The sequence below is a fragment of the Phascolarctos cinereus genome, unplaced genomic scaffold, assembly GCF_003287225.1.
Source record: "Phascolarctos cinereus isolate Bilbo 61053 unplaced genomic scaffold, phaCin_HiC Scaffold_4;HRSCAF=312, whole genome shotgun sequence".
Classification (NCBI taxonomy): Eukaryota; Metazoa; Chordata; class Mammalia; order Diprotodontia; family Phascolarctidae; genus Phascolarctos; species Phascolarctos cinereus.
In genome coordinates this window covers 384,011,767-384,029,215 of record NW_027555847.1, presented here as the reverse complement: position 1 = coordinate 384,029,215, position 17,449 = coordinate 384,011,767, and the positions used below count along the sequence as shown (strand labels likewise).

General features: G+C 37.5%; 1 long non-coding RNA gene across 2 annotated transcripts in view; it reads right to left on the bottom strand.

Moving 5' to 3' along the window:
- LOC110207947 (uncharacterized) overlaps positions 1 to 17,449 on the bottom strand; it is a 142,414-nt gene that overhangs the window by 56,241 nt on the left and 68,724 nt on the right. For both annotated transcript variants that reach the window (XR_002324367.2, XR_002324368.2), the window contains exon 3: positions 7,968 to 8,018. This is a non-coding gene — a long non-coding RNA (uncharacterized LOC110207947). The remainder of the gene's footprint in view (positions 1 to 7,967; positions 8,019 to 17,449) is intronic.

Below are 17,449 nucleotides of genomic sequence, written 5' to 3'. Positions count from 1 at the left end.
TCTTTCTTTCTTTCTTTCTTTCTTTCTTTCTTTCTTTCTTTCTTTCTTCCTTCCTTCCTTCCTTCCTTTCCTTCTTTCATTCTTTCATTGATGGTAATATTAGGGATATGGGTTGTAGTGTATTATGGTGTGAAGGCAATGTGAGTATAATTGAATGAACACTGAATTTGAAGTCAGAAGACCTGGCTTTGAGTACTAACTTTGCCACTAACTAGCTATGTGATCAATCATAATCCTTCTAGGCCTATTTCTCCACCTATGAAATTGAGATAATAATATTTACATTACCTCTTCACAGCATTACTGTGATTTCTATGTTAAGTTTTGTAAAATCTTGTCCATATAATAACCATTAAAATAAGCAGCACAAGTATTTACATTCCCATTTTCCAGGTAAGGAAACTGAGACTGAAAAAGAAAAATAATTTGCCATTAGTCTTACAATTAATATAGAGACTGAATTTAATTAAAGGCTTCCTGACTCTAAGTCCATACTATCTTCTGAAAATACAAAAGCTGAAACAATATATACATATATATAAAGTATATAAATCAGTTAATAAAGAAGTAAAGCATAATAAAATATTATAGAGATATATAGATATATGGGGTTTTTTCCCCACCAATTGGTAGTAACATTTAGTATTATTCTAGTAGAATGTAAGTCCCATGTGCTCATAGATCATTTGATTTTTTTGCCTTTGTATCTATAATGCACAGCACATAAAATGCTTGTTGAATGAATGAACATCTATAATATTCTATTGTATTTTTTATTGTACTTGGTAACAAATTCACTACATTAAAGATGGGAGTATAATTTGTAGGTAGCATAATAAAAATGGATTATATAAAACACTTGTGTTCGTTACAGAATAAGAAATGGGAACTGATTTCAGAAACTATCTTCATACAAATTTTTTAAAAATTTGATCTTCAATGAAACCATGAACTCTTCACAGAAAGACTGACTATCAGAGTTGAAAAGGACCTCAGAGTCCAACTAGTATAACCGATACCTGACCAAACATCCTTTCTACAGCATGTCTTGCAAGTAGTCCTTCATCCTTGCTAGAGAACTTCCAATGCAGGGGAAACCGCAACTTCCTGAGGTAGCCAATATCATCCCACTGCTGAACAGCTCTCATTTTTAAGCAAGTACCTCCTTCCATAAAGCCTAAATTTGTCTTTGCACCTTATACACATTGTTCCAATTTCTGCATTCTTGGACTGCGTAGAATAAGTCTAGTCCCGATTCTACATGAAATATTTGCTGGTTACAACCCATCTCAGAAATTTCATCCTATCTCATTCTTGTCTATGTATTTTTTTTAATTCTCCATAAAAGATCCATTTATCACATAGAGGAAATCTTTGTAAAAGTCCTATTCTGTTACCTCATCATGACATATAGAAGATGCCAGATCTACAAAGAAAATGCTAGGAGAATATATCCCCAATAGGTTCTATCTACTAAGCTTTGAAAAGCTGTGGACTAGCCCCCCCAAAAAAATCATCACCAAACTTTAGTGAATTCTAGGTATAGAATGCTTTGCCTACAGTATCCCAAAGTGGTGGGGGGGGGAGGGGGAAGGCCATATCTTTTTTTTTTTTTGCTAGGCAATGGGGTCAAGTGACTTGCCCAGGGTCACACAGCTAGTAAGTGTGATGCGTCTGAGGCTGGATTTGAACTCAGGTAGTTCTGAATCCAGCGCCAGTGCTCTATCCACTGTGCCACCTAGCTGCCCCGGAAGGCCATCTTTATAAAATATCCCCGCACAAAATATCACCAGAGAGAGTACTTCAAACTCTAGAGTTACATACAAAAACACTAGGAGTCATCAAATCAATGATTTTTGTGGTTAAGATCTATAATAATTTCTATAACCTACCAGTCTGCTAATCTGCTGTTTGTACCATTTCTTACTAAGGGAAGTTTAGATATGTCTCTCCAAAAGAGAAGACTATAAGGGACTAGTTGAACAAATGGAAAACTTTATATGTGTGACCTCCATTATTTTCTAGAATGAAAATTGGAGATATTTTTGATATTATTGTGTAAATATAAAAGGCTCTGGGGTAGTAGATAGAAATCTGACCTTTGAGTCAGGATGACCTAGTTTCAAGTCCTACTTTTAAAGTGGATTGGATATATGATTCTAGGCCAGTCACTTAACCTCCAAGTGCCCCAGGCAAAACTCTAAGGCTACTAGTTGCAGAATCTTAACTAACCTGCATTAATAAAGAGACTTTCCCCCAGAAGTTTCCTGCACCAATTAAATCACAAGTCTAGCACCCTTCCACTCCCCTCAGAAAGGCATACATATATACACACCTACTTACACACACACACATATATACATACATACACTTATCCACATACGCATATATACATATATACACATATATACATATATACACATAAACACATACACACATTCTAACCTGATGCTCAGAATACAATTCTGGAAGCCAAGATGAGAATACAATATGGAAGAATATGCCTTATTCAAAACAGATTAAACAGTCTAGGATATATTGAAAACATGTATTGCTGTGAGGAAATCAGTGAATTTGAGGGACATGGTAGAAAGCATTTGGATGAAGGAGAATGAGTGGAGGCAAAAACAGGTATGGTATTGTGAGAACTAATTGATGAAGTATAAATAATATGAAATTGAGGAAGAAGTGAGAAACCCATTTTAGCATTGTTGTATACATCATTTATAGAAAGACATTCATATTCTGGTGTACACCCTAGACTCTGGAAAAGCAGATTTCAAAGAAGTTCCAAGAATGTGGGGGGGGGAGGTGCGGGTGTGTGTATTCCCATAGCCTAAACTTCTATAGGCAAAGTTAATTCAAAAGCAACGGGAACCTGTCAAGAATTAAATTCCTACACGCAATATGTTTCAATGAGGTAGAAAAAGAACTATTGTCTAAAATGAACAATTGAATACAGAGGACACTTTTTAACAAATATCTATCTACATCTACTGTTATGTGATTATCATGCCGATCAGAGGTAAGTACATTGATGGGGGCTCATGGGCAACAGTGTTAGAAAGACCAGCCCCTCAGAGTTATCCTAAGAACCCTGAGGTAGAGTCCTCAGCTGCCCTTTACCAACCAGGACCCAGGCATTATAAGAGAGAATTAGGAACTATCCCTGGTACTTCTATTATCTGCTTACAGATAGATAGATAGATAGATAGATAGATAGATAGATAGATAGACAGATAGATAGATAGATAGATAGATAGATAGATGTGGATGTAGATATAGAAATAAAAAGATAAGTAAATAGGTATCTATCCAAATAAACACATATACATGCATGTATATGTGTACATGTGAACACGTATATACATATGGATATGTGTGTATATATTGTATATGTGTGTGTATTTATATATCTATCTTGTGTATGTGTTCATATATACATATTTGTATAAATAGGTTTATGTGTATATATATATGCTTATAGGCATATATGTATGCCTACATATACATGTATATATACATACGTGTGTATATATATATGTGTGTGTATACAAATACTATTCAGGGTAACTCTGAAGTCCTGTGCTTTCCAGTACATTTACCCTTTAGCCTTCACTAATACACTTTTCTCTAACTATCAGATAGGAGTATAAATGAGCTTTTAGAAAAGGATATTTACTAGTATGTAGTACGCAGTATTTCCTAGTAAGGTAGTATGTAGTGAGCACGGATGGTACAAAACATTTCTTTCATACTGAGGGTATATTTTCCCTAAACATATAAGGTCACTGGGGAAAATGGACTCAAACTTGAAGTACAAGACATAGGGAAGCACACATGTAGGGAACAAATGTGGCAAAGGTTTACCTTGAAAAATCTGTTGCTGAGAGCCCTTGGTACCCTGAGATTTAGCTGTCCACTGGGCTCTGAGGATTCCAGCCTTTCTAAAGTCCATAACTGACATTTTCTCTGCCACAGGGAGTCACACTCTCTGGAGCCACTTTTTCCTTCAGGTGGAAATCATATCTGTCTGTGTCTTTGTTTTCTATGTTTGTCCTTGAAGCGCTCTCTGGCTTCTAATGGTCTCATTCCTTTGATGACATTTTCAATGGAAGATAAAGGGGAGGAGAGAGAGGAAGAAACTCTCTTCTCTTCCCAAGAATATAACACACCTGGTACAGACTCCTGTGGAAGGGAAACCTGATTAAATTCCTCTATTTAAAGCTCCAGGAGGTGTGTCTAACCTGTTTAGTTAGCCAATCCTTTTTTCCCCTTCTTGACCAATCAATAAGAGATTGGTATAGGCAATTTGTTTACCTACTATATGAGTTTATTAATTAATTCTGTAACTCAAGAAGGCATTCTCACCTCATAAAAAGTGTCAGGGAAAAGAACATCTTGTTAATTGAAGTATAGGCAGTAGATATCCACCTCTTAAAAGAAGCAAAAGCAGATGACCAAGGATGACTATAGAAGAATGGCACAGTACTGTAAGAAGAGTATCTAGGGTGTCAAAGGGCAGAATAGATTGATTTGGAAATGAAGGTTAAAGGTCATCACCATTACCACCACCACCACCACTACCACAACAACAACATCAAAATGACATTTATAGTAATGAATGGGAAAAAGAGAAAGATCAAAGAAGGGCTAAATCTGCTCCTTGTCATGGATGGGTAGATAACAGTGAATAACAGAGAGAAGACAGCATTACTTAATTATTTTATTTCTGTTTTCTCTACCAATCTTCAGACTGATAAAGGCAACAAAAATGAATAGAAGTTAAAACCCAATACAAGTGAAAAGGCAATAAGAAAGTACAGTACTCCGATGCTTTCCAAGAATTCAAGTTGTCTGCCTTGGACAAAAAATAATCAACAATTTGACAATATGGTAAGATCTGCAGTGCTTTCCTCATAACAGCCCCACAAAGGAGGTAGCACAAGTATTACTAATTCTGTTTTTTTTAAACAAATGAGGAATTGAGGCCCTGAAAAGTTAAGAGAATTACTTATGATTACATAGAGCTGAGAAGTACCTGACATAGGATTTGAATCAGCTCTCCAAACTCCAAGTTTACTACTCCAGGACAGCACTATGCCATCCTTTTTGACAAGATAGAGATATAAAGCTGAGATAATAAAGTAAGTAGGTTGAAAACTAGTTCACTCACCAGACCAAAAAGTAATAATGAATAGATAAACGTGCAAATATATTGGAGATATGGTTAGGCAAACGTTTGTGTGAAAAATGTCTGAAAATTTTAGTGGCCTGAAAGCTCAATAATCAGTAAACAAGTGTAACATGGAAGCAAAATAAATCTAAGATGATCCTAGGCTACATAAATGATATCCAGAATCTGTCAATCAATAAGCACTTAAGTAACTGTTACGTCTTAGTCTCTGTACTGGCTATCAGGGATACAAAGACAAAAATGAAATTGTGTCTTTCCTCAAGGAACTTACCTTTTATTGAGATATAAAAGAGGTGTAGATATAAGTACATACCAAATACAGCAACCAGACCTGTGATTTTATCAGCATAGGGGCTCCCAGATAAGGAAACTCCCTCTACCAGTGCAGGTTAGCCTCATTTCTATTATTTAGATTCTTAAAGAATTGCCTAGAACAGTGAGAGGTTAAGGGATTTGCAGAGGGTCACACAGACAAAAGTGAGATTTGAACCAAGGTCTTCCTGGTTCCAAGACTGGAACCTTCCAGCTCATACAAAAAAAAAAAAATATATATATATATATATATATATATATATATATATTATATATATATATATATATATATATATATATATAATATAAGATAATGGGTGAGGGGCAAAAGACTCTAGAAGCTGGGAGAATTAGGAGAGGCTATCTAGTTCAAGGAGGGTTTTAAGGGATTCTGGGAGCCAAAAGAGAAAAGGCAATGCATTCTAAACATAGGGGATGGCCAGAAAAAAGGCACAAAGATTGGAGATGGAATATCATATGTAAGGAACAGTAAAAAGGCCAATTGAGCTGTACCTTAGAATGTATGGAGGAAAGTAATACATAATGAAGCTAGAAAAGTAAGTTGGCACCAGATTGAGAGAAACTGACAAAGAATAAAATGAGCAGAACCAGAAGAACACTTTATGCAATACCAGCAACCCTATAAAAACAACTTTGAAAGTTAAGAACTATGATCCATACAATGACCATGATGCTAGAGAACGGACAATGAAGCATGTTATCCACCTCCTTGACAGAGAAGTGAATTCAGGCAGAATGAGACTTTTTTTTTAAACATGACAACTGAGAAAATTTGTTTTGCTTGATTATGCATACATGTTACCAAAAAAGTGTCTTTTTCTTTTTTTTTTTTAATGGATCAGTGTGGGAGGGAGAGAACAGAGATTTCTGTTAATTAAAAAAAATAAAACTTTAATTTAAACTATGCCAGAGGAGTTAATAATTGATTGTAATAGGGAGCCACTAGAATTTATTGGATAGGGGAGTGACATGCTCAGACCTGTCTTTTAGGAAAATTAATTGGCACCTGTGTGGAGAATGCAGCAGAGAATGGAGACTCCTGAGTCAATGAGACCAATTAGGAGACTGCTTAAATAGGCATGAGGTAATCAGGGCCTAAATTAGATTAGTGGCCATGTGAGAAAAGAGAAGACAAATACAAGAGAGGATATGGAGATAGAACTGGCAACTGATTGTGTGCTGGTAAGAGTATAAGGAGTTAAAGATGACGCCAAGAAAGAAAACTTGATTCACATGAATGATGGTGGTGCCTTTGGCAGAAATATAGATTTTTAGAAGAAGATGTGTTTTTCTTTGGACATGTAGAATTTGAGATACCCATGACCATCCTGTTAGAAATGTTCAATAGGCAGTTGTTAAATGCAGGACTGGAGTTCAGGAGAGACTATGGCAGAATTGAATACAATACTCCAAACATGGTCTGATGAGGGTATATTACAATGGACCTTTCAAATCACTAGTATAGATAAAAACTAAATTTCTTTAAATGCATCCTGATTACATTAATCTTCCTTTTCAACTGCTATATCATACTGGTGACTCCCATTGACCTAGTAGTCTACTAAAGCCTTAGGCATTTTTCTAATGGACTGTTAGCTATCCATTACTCCACCATATTATCCTTGTGAAGCTGATTTCTTAGATTCAAGAGTACACTTCAGACCTCCATCCAAAATGGCATAGAACCAACCATTAATGTCTATTCTTTGGGTTTGGCCATTCAACCAGATCCAAATTCACCCAACTATGCTATCACCTAGCCATCTTAGCCACAAGGATCTCATGAGAGACTTTGATAAATCCTTTTTTAGAGACTATGTTGTACGTACAACATTATCTTTATCAGTCTATTAACTGTCAAAAAAGAAAATGAGATTAGTCTGGCATCGCTAGTTATTGTCAACTAAAATATATTAATAATAGCAACTTGATTTAATGATTGCTATTGATGGGGGCAGCTAGGTGGCACAGTGGATAGAGAGCTGGCCCTGAAGTTAGGAGGACCTGAGTTCAAATCTGGCCTCAGACCAAACACTTGACACTTACTAGCTGTGTGACTGTGGGCAAGTCACTTAACCCCAATTGCCTAAAAAAAAACAACTAAAAAAAAAAGATTGCTATTGATGAAGCTATGGAAATCACTTCTGCTTTTTCTAGATGTACACTAGCCATCCCTAACAAAATGCATTCTTGAATCTTGGTCACCAATCTACAATGCACAACTCTACTCTCATTCCTTTCTTTCAAAATCAGAACACTTAACCTTCTCCAGTCCTGAAGCACCACTCCCATTCTCTGCCATCTCAAAGTTCATTAAAAATAACTCAGAAATCACATTCAGCCATTGTTGTTGTTATTTAGTACCCTGGAATATAATTCATCTAAACCTGGTAACTTTAACTCACAAAGTGCTGCTAAACATACTCTCTCTACTTACCTTGGTCTCAGCTCCTTTTTAGCTATTTCATTTCTGCCAGGGAGCATTCTCCTTGGAAGGAAAAAAAAGAGAAGCAAAATAAGGGCCAAGTAGTTCTCCCTTCTCTCTTACTTCTTAACATCAGTATATTAGCACTGAATAGTGGTCTTCTCCCTTTTTTCATTAATTAATCAACAGATGTTTATTTAAGTGCCTACTATGTGTCAGTAGGTCTTGCTCTTTCCCTCAGTATAGTCTTTGGAAACCTCTTTTTTATTTTTTTGTCCTAAGTATTCCTATCCTCAGTTCATTCTCAGCCTTAGGATTCCCATATCTTACCAGTAATGTTCCAGACTTTCATTTTCAGCTTTGGTTACCTCTTCTCATATCTTAGCTTTAAAAAATATAAGTCTTAAAAAAATCTATACTGGTTGGTAAGTCCCCTGTTTACTTATGCCAGATTCAGCTGATCATCTTAAATAAAGTCTCTGATTCTTTAATTTAATTTATTAATTTAAATGTCTTATTGATGCATTTTGTTTTTATACAATTTATTTCTGGATGTGCCACTACCACCCTCAACCAACAAATCCTTGTGATCATATCTGTCAATCACAGTATGTAAAATGCTGAACTCATAGCTCCCCCATGTCTCTCCTGACATAACATATAGCACTTTAGGGCTTATAAAGTACTTTATAAATACTACCATATTTGATTCTCAAAACAACCCTCATTTTACAGAGGAGGAAACTGAGGTGGGGTTTTTTTTAAGTGATTTGCCCAGAGTCACACAGCTAGCAAACAATCCAGGTTTGAACTCAGGTATTTTTGACTCCAGGTCCAGCACTCAATCATTCACTGTACCAACCTTGCTGCCTCATATAAATTCATAAAAGTCTTCTCATGTATCTCTGATGTATCCCTTAGTCTAATCTGTTTATTGTCTTCCTTATGCCTCGGAAGCATTCCTATTTGTTAATATTCTTCCAAAAATGTGGTACTTTGATTTGGCGAGTCCCTAACCCTATGCTTTCATTTTTTAAGCTATCCAAAAGGAAATAGCAACCTATCCAGCTTATTTCTATCCTAGAGAAGCTGTGCAGATTAATAGCAGAATTTTTTGGAGGATTTTGAAGGCATTTAAGAAATGCTTTGTGCACTAGTGCCATAGTATCAAACTCAAGTAGAAACAGAGGCCACTAAACTATACATAAGGATCCCTGTGAGTCATATATTGACTTATTTTAAAATGTAACTAATATAAGTTTTATTTTATTTTTATTCATTTTGTTAAATAATTCCCAATTACATTTTAATCTGGTTGGGCCACACTCCAGAATGTTGTGGACTGTGTGTGTATTTGAAATTTCTGTAGTTGAGTACTAGGGTCACTAGGAATGATCAGTGCATTTTTGTTTATTTAATCATACAAAGGCAAAAGGGCTCAGGCTTATTAAGACAGAACTGAGCACTGAAGAACAATAATACCTATGGATGTACCATGATAGGATGACAACCTCTGAGAGTAGAAGAGTGAATCTAAGAGCACTCTGTAAGAGAACAGATTAATTAATGAAATCAAGGCCAAATTTCGTTTACTTGAGTGTTTCTACTGAGACCATATTTTTTGCAGTTTCCTCAAAAGTTAGGATGGATTATTGCTATATCTACCTAAAACTGACAGATCTCATTGAAAAGTGAAAAACTCAATAACTCACCTAGATGTTTTGTCTACTAGTGTCAAACATCCAGTCATTTCCAGATAATTGGATATTTGGCCTTGTGTAGATGGGCCATCTGGATGATTGAATGATTTTTTTTTTCTTTTCATCAAGATGTTTTGGTGACTTGAGGTGGGCAGATGGTGAGTCTGCCCCAGGAATAAATGGAAGTAGTCACTGTCAGAGTACATAAAAATGACAACCTCTATGTTTGTTTGTTTGTTTGTTTTTTTCTCGAAGCCTTAGTCACCAACAAAATGTCATTATCCAGCTACAAAATGACACAAAACAAGCAATGCTATTTTATGTTACAAACTCAATTGCAACTATATTTAGAAGGATATATATGTTTACCAAGATTTCATCTGGATACAGGTTGCATAGATAATAGGTAAAGTAATACAATGACACATAAAGAAGACTATAATATGTGAACATTTGACAACAAAAATTGTTCCTGGAGAATAAGCTGGATTACAGTCATTTTAGGAGTTCTATTGGCAACTGGACTGACTTTGGACTCTGACTTGTATGTGTCTATTTCTTCTAATGAACAATGTACTAGTAAATTGTAGTTTTGCTTTGTTTATCCAAGGGAATAAGGATGTAGCCTGAATTGATTCCCAATTGTCTGGTAATAGCAATGCCAAATAAATGATCCATTCCTCCTTGTCACAACAAATGCACACACATACCTCATTTTAATGTGCTTTAGTGCATAGATATGTGATTTTTCTGATTTTTTCTGTTTTTTATAATGAAAGCTTTTGGCATTGATATTCTGAAATTTTAACTAAAATATATTGATTAAATGATCACTACCTTACCTACATGTACTCATATCAGTACCTTTAATGATTTCCAGCTCTCTTTTGTAAGCTCCTTGAGGACAGTCGATGTCTTTTTTTTTTTTTTTGGCTTTTATTTATTTGTATTCTTGGCACTTAATACAGTGCCTGGCCCATAGTAAGGGTTCCATAAATGATTATTGACTTGATTCTAGAATTATAGTTAATTTCCAACTAGGCTTTCATATTTTTAAGGTAAGGGACCACATATGAATGCCCTTGGATAGGTGGAGCACTGGACTTGGAATCAAGAAGACTCAAGTCCAAATCTATGCTCTTACTGGCTGTGTGACTGGATAAATCACTTAACTTCTCAATCTCAGTTTTCCCATCTGTAACCTGAGGATTATAATAGCATCTGCCTCCCACAGATATTGTGAGATCAAATGATAGAATACACATAAGACACTTTGAAAAACATGAAGTTCTATATAATTGTTAACTCTTGTTATTATTACTCTGTCTGTATGCTTGCATTTCTTCTGTAACCCTCACACAGTGGGCAGCTGTATTGAACTCTGAGTAGGTTTGGTTTTGAGCTGTTAATCTATGGACAACTCAGCATTTGGCCAGAAAAGACATCTCTCTCTCTCTCTCTCTCTCTCTCTCTCTCTCTCTCTCTCTCTCTCTCTCTCTCTCACACACACACACACACACACACAACACACATACACATACACATACACACATATACACATACACAGATATGTATACACACATTTGCCTATATGTGTGTGTGTGTGTGTGTATACACAATGATATATAAGTGGTATAGACAATAAGTGCTATGGAATTTAGAGAAGAAAAAATATGTGGATTGGAGTGGTCTAGGGAGATTTCAAGAGGGAGGAGAGACTTAAGCTGGGTCTTGAAGGATGAGTAAGTTTTTTATGGATTGATATAAGTGGGCAGAGCATTCAAAGAAGAGGGAAGAGTATGAACTAGGTCACAGTGACGGAAGAAAAGGCTAAAATGCTTAGAAAAAAGGAGAGAGACCTTCACGGCTGGGATGATCAATGTGCTACCTCCATATGGACCCTTAAGTTCCTCCACTGCCCAGCCCTTTAGTATTTTGGCTGTCACTGTAGCACCACATCCCACAACTCCCATTTTCTCAGAATGATCCCTTCATAATACCTGATAAAAGCTCTCTGTCTTCCAGATCAGCACCTTTCCTACCTGGAGCTCTTAGGCTATTCAGAACTCCCAAGTCTCAGAACAAATTCCACCTAACTTCCCTAGTAGCCAGTGCCTGCTAAAAGAAAAGAGGAAAAAAATTCTCTCCTAGCTGTAGCACATAATCACACTTTACACTAACAACCCCTTAGCAAGTTCTGAGAAATTTAAAGTGACAGTGCTAAAAGCCTCTAGAGGTTAGCTACAAAAACAAGTGGGGAGAAAAGCTCAACCCACCCCTTACTGACACCCCCAGTCTGTTGACCCAGAACAGCCTCATTTAGAGAGCTTAGTATTTCACTTATTTACTGCATAGGGGTGGTAGGAGGAAGCCACCAATCAGGAGAGTGGGATCCCAGCCTCTGGCAACAAAATGCAGGATGTTTTGTCTTCTTGAAGCTTATATCCTCCTAGGAGCAAAGAAGATAAGCCATTGGCATTCTTTTCAATTCTCAAACATCCAAGGAAAATGACAAATGTTTCCTTTTTCTGCACAAATTAAACAATATTTTTGGGGGCCTCCAAAGAGATGTCATTCCAGTTGCAGTAAAAAAAAAATGGCTGACATTTCCATGGTGCTTTCTAGCTACAATGCACTTTACATACATTTGATTCTTACAACAACCTTGTGATCTAGGTCATAGCACAAATATTATTTCATCATCATTTTACAGACATGGAAACTGAGGATTTGTCAGATTAAGGAATTTCCCCAAGGAAATATAGATAGTAAATGACAGACCTAGAACCCAGCTCTCATATCTTGGCTGCATGTCTGCTTGGGGGGGGGGGGGGGGAGGGCGGGATAGCCTTGCTTCTGTTACATAATATTTTCATCTTGCAATTTCCTCTGGGCAGAGCACATTTTAAAAAAATGAGTGTGTTTAACTCAGTTACACTTTGTAGATTTCTATAATAAAGAACCAAACTGGAATATTTTCCCCCAAACAAAAATATGCCTATATAGTCCTATTTTTCTTGAAATAATAACTGACATTTATATAGCACAATGAGGTTTATAAAGTATTTTACCTACATTACTCCATTTCATTGTCATAAAACTCCCATGAGGTAGTACAGGGGTTTTGTTGTTCTTGTTGTTCTTTAGGGTTGGTGATGGTGGTCCATAGTAATGGTGGTTCAATACCTGTTTGTGATTTTATGTATAGAGTTCTACCAAACCTCCCTCTACCAATGCTGACTGGCAAATATTATACAGCTTATGGCCTTAGAGAGTTGGCTGGGGATTGCAAGGCTAAGTGACTTGCCCAGTGACACGGTCATTACATGTCAGAGGCAATACCTGAAACCAGTTAAGGTTTTCCTGATTTAGAAACCAGCTTCTATCTCTCTACTATACTGCCTTGACTCTTATAACAGATATTATTATTCCCATTTTACAGACAAGAAAATTGAGGATCACAGACATTCAAATCCTTGTCCATCAATGAATAGCCAATAAATGTCAGAAGGGATAATTATAATCTAGTCTTTCCCAATTTCATATATAATGCTTTTCTACCACACCATGCTCTCCTATTAGGCAAAATAACATAATATTACGTAAAGTCCACTGGTAATCCAAAAGATTCCTTTTAGTTACCAGTTGTATAGAATCATAGACCCCTGGCAGTAGAAAGGACCTTCCTTAAAGGCCATTTGAACCAAACTTGTTACAATTACCCTTGATATAACATCTTTGACAGATGATAATCCATCATCTTCCAAACGGAGACTTTCAGTAATGGAGAAGCCTCACTGTCACAGAACAGCCCATACTACTTCTGAATAATTCTAGTTGTTAGCAAAATTTTCCTAATTTGAGCTGAAATCTGCCTGATTTCAGTGCATTGCTTATAGTTCTGCTCTCTGAGGAGAAGCAGAGTCTAATCCAATCCACCTTCCATGTAGCATTCTTTGAAATGCTAGAAGGCAGTTTTTATGGGCCTTATTTCTTCTCTTCTCTTGGCTAAGGATCCCCATTCCCTTCAAGTGTGACTTATATGGCCTAGTTTTGAGGTCCTTTATTGTGGTCCTTTTCTAGACATGCCATGGGTTATCATTGTCTTAAAAGATGATGCCCAGAAATTAATATAGTACTCTAAATGTGGTTTTGTGAGGGTAGAGTACAGCGGAATCAACACCTTCCTCATAGTGGACTCTCTACACCTATTAATAATGCATCCCAAGATCATGTATGTTAAATAGAGGGTTAGCCTTAGTGACTGGAAGACAGGGGTTCAATTCCTATCTCTGACTCATGCTAGATATATAACCTTGTGTAACCTTGAGTAAGTCATGTAACCTCTAGATACCCCCAGACAACTCTTAAAGAATACAAACTGCAATTTAATTCAATAAACATTCATTAAGCACCTATTACCTGCCAGGAGCTGTGCTAAATGCTAGGGACAGAAATAAAAAAGACAGTCCCTGCCCTCCAGGGACTTACAATCTAAAGGAAAAGATAGCACACAAAAGGAAGTTGGAAAGGGGGTAGGGACACACAAAGTGGGGAAGGCAAAGAAGGAGTCATCTTGTTCTGTGAAGTTGAAAGCAAGCAAGGCTTCAATTGAAAAGTGGAGCAAGCTGGAAAGTCCAAATGCTGCCATCTATAAAGAAAAGCGACTTTAGTGCTCAATACTCAATACCTCCAAGCATATTTATCCTGTGACTTTGCACAGCCCTCCCTCACTTAAATCCAATTCACTTACAAGTCATGGCATCACCTTCCTGATGTCATAATCCTCTCTAAGAATGAAGGACAAACAACAACCTGTGAGTAGTACAAGCTGCCCCACTGGAGACCCAACTGTCCAATTCCAATTGAGCAACTCAGCTCTTTCTTTCCTCCTCTCTTCTCTCCTCTCCCCTTCTCTCCTCTGTCCACAGTCTATATAGGGTTACCTCTTATCTGAAGGTGCTCTGCCCAAAGGAATGTAAATTTTGATCACTGAAACCAAAAGATATCTTAGGGGTTATGGGCTAGATTTCTTTCTTAAGGACCATGACTGAAACCCAAATCACTCTGGCAGTCATTGATTAGCCAACAATAGGTCCTAGCCGAAGTCTCACTTGGTCCTAGTTTGGGTTCTGATGGCTCAGAGTGAATGTAAATAGCAATTTTTTTCTGTTTTGGCCAGAAACCCTGAGGGTCCTCCTCTCCCAGATTGCTTTTTTTTTTTTTAGCTAAGTAAAAGAGGCCATTCTCTGCCTCATTTCTTACCTAACCTTAATCACTGAATGGGCATTACTTCAGTCAAACTGAGACCTGGGAAAGACCTTAGCTTGAAAAAGGCCAACAAAGGGGCAGCTAGGGTGGTGCAGTGGATGGAGCTCTGGCTTTGGAATCCAGAAGACATGAGTTCAAACCTGGACTCAGACACTTTACACTTACTAGCTAAGTGACGCTGGGCAAGTCACTCAACCCCGATTGCCTAAGAAAAAGAAAGAAAAAGAAAAGAAAAAGACCAACATCTCCCACTTCATCTGGGGCCATCTCCAGTTGCCCTGATGGCTCTGGAGGAGAAAATAAGGCTGGTGATTTTGCACAGCCTCCCCTCACTTAAAATCTAATTCATTTGCAAGTCATGGCATCACCTTCCTGATGTCATCTTCCTTTTTGAGAATGAAGGGCACGTAACAACATTTACTATTGAGGGTTGCCTCCTTGGAAGTTCCCTACACCAATGAAATCAGAAGTTTGGACAGAAAACAAGAAAGATAGTATTAGCTTTTGGGGGTTGCCAGACAATGCTGTTAACTCATTCAACTTAATGTCCATTAAAACCCCATCTTTTTTTTTTCTTAGCCGCTTCTCTAGGCATGTTGTTATTGTTTAGTCATGTACAATTCATCATGACCTCAAGGACCATACTATCCATGGGGTTTTCTTGGCAAAAATACTGTAATGGTTTGCCATTTCCTTCTCCAGTGGATTAAGGCAAACAGAGGTTAAGCAACTTGCCCAGGGTCACACAGCTAGTAAGTATTTGAAGCTAGATTTGAACTCAGATCTTCCTGACTCAGGCCCAACACTCTATCCACTAAGCTACCTAGCTATCCCAAATCTTTAGGCATATCTCTACTACTCTGTATATATGCAGTTGATTTTTTGAACTTAAGTATAGGACTTCATATGTACCCTTATTAAATTTCAACTCATTAGAAATGATCCATCATTCAGTCCCTTGAGCCCTTTTTATTTTTTAAAAATTTATTTATTTATTTTTAGTTTTCAATATTCACTTCCATAAGATTTTGAGTTCTAAATTTTCTCCCCGTTCCTCCCTCCCTCCTCCCCAAGACAGCATGCAATCTGATATAGGTTCTACATATACATTCATATTAAACATTTTCACATTAGCCATGTTGTAATAAAGAATTAGAACCAATAGGAGGAACCATGCGAAAGAAGAAACAAAACAAAACAAAGAGAGCAAATAGTAAGTGAAGAGGTCTAGAGGTTTGGGGGTGCTGGGACCCCAAGATCATGGTACCAGGCCCTGTCTGAAAGAATTCAACTCAAATCTTCTTCAGCCAGAGGAAAAGTTTATTAGTGATAAGACACTTAGGGCCAGGTGACGCCCATAAGGATGAGTGGGCATGAGAGGTTCTCAGCCTTTTGAGGGTGAGATTCTCAGCTGGGTGACACCCGTAAAGACTAGCAGGCATGAGAGGTTCTCAGCCTTTTGAGCGTGAGATTCTCAGCCCTGAATGAGGGCCAGGGTAGATCTTACATACTTTGGGTGACCAGGGAAGGGTCTGGGAAAATGGTCTGGGAAAAGGGTCTGGGAAAAGGGTCTGGGTGAGAATTCCCAGAGACTGGAATGTCTAAGAGATTGAATAGACAATGGGAATAGATAATGAAGGAACTGAAAGGTATCTGAATGAAATTAAAAGGTAGGCTAAGGCTTTCAAAGGGAGATGAGGGGCTGGGGCCTGTAGACAGAAGGGGAGCCAGATTCCCTTTGGGGCAAGGGGCAAAGACCTCGGCTTGGGCCACACCCCCTCAATAAGCTTTCTCTCCATCCTTTCCCCCCCATTTATGCTTTCCTCTCTCCTTTCCCCCTTTCCCTCCTCACTAGTTTTGCTTTTGACCACTGCCTCTGTCAATCTGCCATCACTTCTATCAGCCCTTTCCCTTTTCTTTCCTTTTCCCTTACTACTTCTTCCCTTATTTTTATGCACCCCCTCCCTTTTCTTTCCCCTTTCCCCTCCTATTTCCTACAGGCTAAGTTACATTTCTATATCTAATGAAGTATGTTATTCCCTCTTTGAGCCAAATCTGATGAGAGTAAGGTTCAAACAATGCCCATCTTCGTCTCTTCTTTCCCCTCTACTGTAATAATAGGTCTTTGCACCTCTTCATGTAATGCAATGTGCCCTTTTCTGCCTCCTCTTTTCCCCTTCTCCCAGTACAATCCCTTTTCACCACTTAATTAGATTTTTTATCATCATATCAAAGTTAACTTATAACCATGCCCTCCGTCTATGTATACCCTTTCTGAATGTCACAATAAAGATACAGTTCTCAAGACTTATAAGTATCATCTTCCCATGTACAGATGTAAACAGTCTGCCCTTATTAAATAACTTGTTGAGGGGTTTTTTTCTTTCCTGTCTACCTTTTTATGCCTCTCTTGAGTCTTGTATTTGAAGACCAAATTTTCTGTTGAGCTCTGGTCTTTTCATCAGGAAGGTTTGGAAGTCCCCTGCTTCATTGAATGACCATCTCCTCCCCTGAAAGATCATG